We start from the raw sequence: 3,615 nt of genomic DNA, 5'->3' as shown, positions 1-3,615 counted from the left end.
CCACTCGCCATGGGACTGGGCACGTCGCTTCAACAGGCCCATGATGGAAATGATTTTTTCAAACGATCCGAAGTCCGAGGTATTTCTTGGTACTCAATCATCACAGGATGCTGAGCTACGTCTTCACCAAGCAGTATCCTATGGGTCGGTAGATGCTGTCAAACGGCTTCTCGGACAAAAGGGTCTGGATTTAGATATTCAGAACCGGAAAGGCTATACGCCGCTCCATCTCGCCATTCAATGCAAACGCCTAGAAATGGTCAATTTGCTCCTAAGTCACCCCCGTGTCAACGTGAGCTGCACAGACAAAGATGGAAATACGCCACTTTGGATGTCTACTTACTCGTCATGCGACGAGATAACCGAAAGGCTGTTGGCCGAGAAAGACATGAACGTTAATTTTGTTGGAGGCCGTGGGAGATTCGAGACGCCGTCCACCTCTCTACACCACGCCGCGACCAGGCTGGATACCGTGATACTACGACAGCTGCTTGCAGTGCCAGGGATCGACCCAAATCTCTGCGTTGCAGGCCACTCTCCAATTTCCGTTGCCGCATATCACGGACGCATGAACACGGTTGCTTGTCTGTTGGGTATAGAGGGCGTGGAGATCAATGGAAGGGATTTAATAGATCCGCCGATTTGTCGAGCGGTTGCACATGGCCATCTCGATGTGGTAAGACTTTTAGTGCAGCAAGGCGCACGTCTGAACATCAATGAAAGCACGATCGCATGTCACGACACTGCTCTCTGCCTTGCTGCCCGTGACGGTGACTTGGAGATGGTCCAGGCACTATTACGCCATGGCCAAATTGATGTCAACCTCCGGAATGAATGGTTTGAGGATCCATTGATGTTGGCAGTCAAGGGTGGACATGTCTCGGTTGTTGATGCACTTGTGGCAAATCCCAGGCTCAAATACTTCAGTTTGAAGAGATCGCTAGATCTAGCAAGAGACGATTGCATCCAGAGGGCCATTCGAAGCAGAATGGAAGAAGACAACACTCAAACATTGTTGAAGCGGTCTCCGAGGAGAAGGTTTGGTGGTCTGTAAGAGCTGGTGACATCTACTTCAGGTAGCTCTCGTAATGCAATGCGAGATGGCTGTTTTCAGCGTCTGTTGACATCAAAACTCGGAATCAAATTATCTACACCTCCACGATTCGGATAGTTTGCAGTCACAATAACGTCACAGTAAAGCTTCAACGATTTTAAATTATTGTATAACCATCTATGCATCAGAAGTCCACTTGCAGACTACCACTATGAGATGGTTTATGCAATGGTTTGTTTCAATGCTTCATTTGTGATTTATTCTCGCATATAATTGAGTAGCTTGTGGTGAGCAGCAGGTGAGATCGAGTGTCAACAGTTGAATGAACTTTCCACTGACGCTTTCAATGTGCGGTCTATTCCCAGGCCGGGAGGACAATGGTGGATACCAATAGACTCGGTGCGGCGTTTGTCAGTCTATAAATCCCTCTCCAGCACGATAACCCAACCAACATCTTATGACCAAACTGACCAAAAATGGACTATCCCACGTTGCCTTCCTCAATTGACCGGCCAGCCAAGAGACAGCGTCAGGTATCGCAGGATGCAGAAGATCAGTCCAAGTTAGAAACCCATCCACGGCAATATTTAAACGGCACAGCCATCGAAGCCAAGGTCGGTCATATCCTCTTCGGCAGGAAACGAACAAAAACACTAATACTGCGCAGAGTCCAGTGACACCCCGTGCCCTTACGGTGGAGTTTATGAAACTTTTACACTACAATGACACTCTCGCTACACCAGCCCTCAAGCTGCTTGACTTGTACTTTTCCCTATGGGAATGCTATGTCATCAAATCTGCCGAGAAAATGCGACTTGAGGATGAGCAGCGACAGCTTCTTGAATCAAATGAGTGGCTAGCAAGCGACAGCGACATCCTTCTGCAGCTCTGCGATGAACAGACAATGGAGTTGCGTGATCGGAAGCTTGCGGTTCAGGCCCTTTGTAACGGTGTGGTTTCAGCCTTGCAAGCGAGTGATCCCCAATCCTATCATGTTGATGGGCCTTGATGAGGTCTCAGTGTTGTTGAGCGCTCGTGGGCGACAATAACATTTGGGTAGCTCTGCCATCTATTTGCGTTCTCTACTCAATATTATCGCTGATCTTAGAGGAGGCCGATGCAACCGCTGGTGAAGTTTCGTTGGGTTTAGTTACGGGGTGTCAACGTTTCACGGCCGTTGATACATCCAGCGCTTAGTTTCAAGAACTTAGCATCTGGCCATAAAACCATTCTAATCTGTGTCGACCTTTCGTTATCGAAGATAAATACAATCCTTGCTCACCCTGCGGTATCTGTCCCTCCCAACCCCCGTTAAATCGCTACTTTATACACTTCTGTATTTTCCCTACAGCCTTCGACGGCCAGCCTTAGAACAGAAATGAACGAATTGGACAACAATGGTCTGTACCCGTTGCTTTCATAATTATTTGTGCTAACATTAGTAGACTACGATTTGGATCTCGACCTTCACGCAATCTGGCATGAATCCTCTGGCATACCGACACCGCCTCCCTGTCTCGCTACTGATCCCAATGATCTGTGGCAGGATTTCCTTGGCAAATTCGACCCTGCACGATGCGAAACTCCAGGGTCTTCCTTGATCGAATGCCTTTTCTACCCCAATATCGACAGTCTGTCAGGCTTCAAGTGGACAGGTCCAGATCCTCTGTCCATCTCTACTCAGGCTAGCGACATTTTCCTCCACATGTCAGCGCTCCTTTTCCCTAAAGAGGTGCACTGGATAGAATTTCGATTTGCACGATTCGACCGGACATTTGGTGAGACTATAGGAGAGGATCTGTTCTTCCTGCCGCGGGTTGAAACGGCCCTGGGGAATCTCTGTCGGGTACGCAGGCAGTTGCTAGACACAATCACCTGGCATGCTGTCCATGCAACAGGCACTAGCTTCCGACTGTTCCTTTGGCCTCGTATGGAATCTCTACCACATTCCAGTCACTTGACAATCCCTTCGCTAGCTGCGCTACCCACGACGGTATCCCTTGATCCGAGGTTTTTTGTGCATAACATACTGGGTAACTACAAGTGAGATTGGTCCATAACATGCGTTTTTCTCAATACTTTCCAGTGAGCATAAATTGAAGCGGAGGCTATTCCATGCACTAAATTTTACAAATACTTAGAAATAGAAGATGCTTTCCGAGCGGCATTTCTACTTGATTCGTAAAGTCAACTATAGTATTTCTATGCTGACAGAATAGGGCACATCGTCTCGAATAGACAGTCCTTTATCCTTCTCTTGCGTTATTCAAGGACCCTGCGAGATTGAGTCTGGAGGGGTGATTCCAGTCATCGAGTACCCTAACCAGCCTCTCCTGGGATAATTCCAATGCCTGTTCAAAAAAGCGCAGCCGAGATAGCTGCTTGTCATGGCGAAGCTGAAGACCGTCCCTCTTTTGTCTCAGGTGCGTACCAGCCTCCTTCAAGATCCGATTGCTCTGCTCTAGCTTCTGGCCATCGATGTGCTTGGACACGCACGACTCCCATAGCCGTCGATAGAGTCCGACAAGTCGAGCTGCCGGAAAGGCGAACTTGGGATCGTC

The sequence above is a fragment of the Penicillium samsonianum genome (genome assembly GCF_028829775.1).
Source record: "Penicillium samsonianum strain IBT 33392 chromosome Unknown utg000010l_segment0_segment0, whole genome shotgun sequence".
NCBI lineage: Eukaryota > Fungi > Ascomycota > Eurotiomycetes > Eurotiales > Aspergillaceae > Penicillium > Penicillium samsonianum.
Note: the sequence above shows the minus strand (reverse complement) of the source record.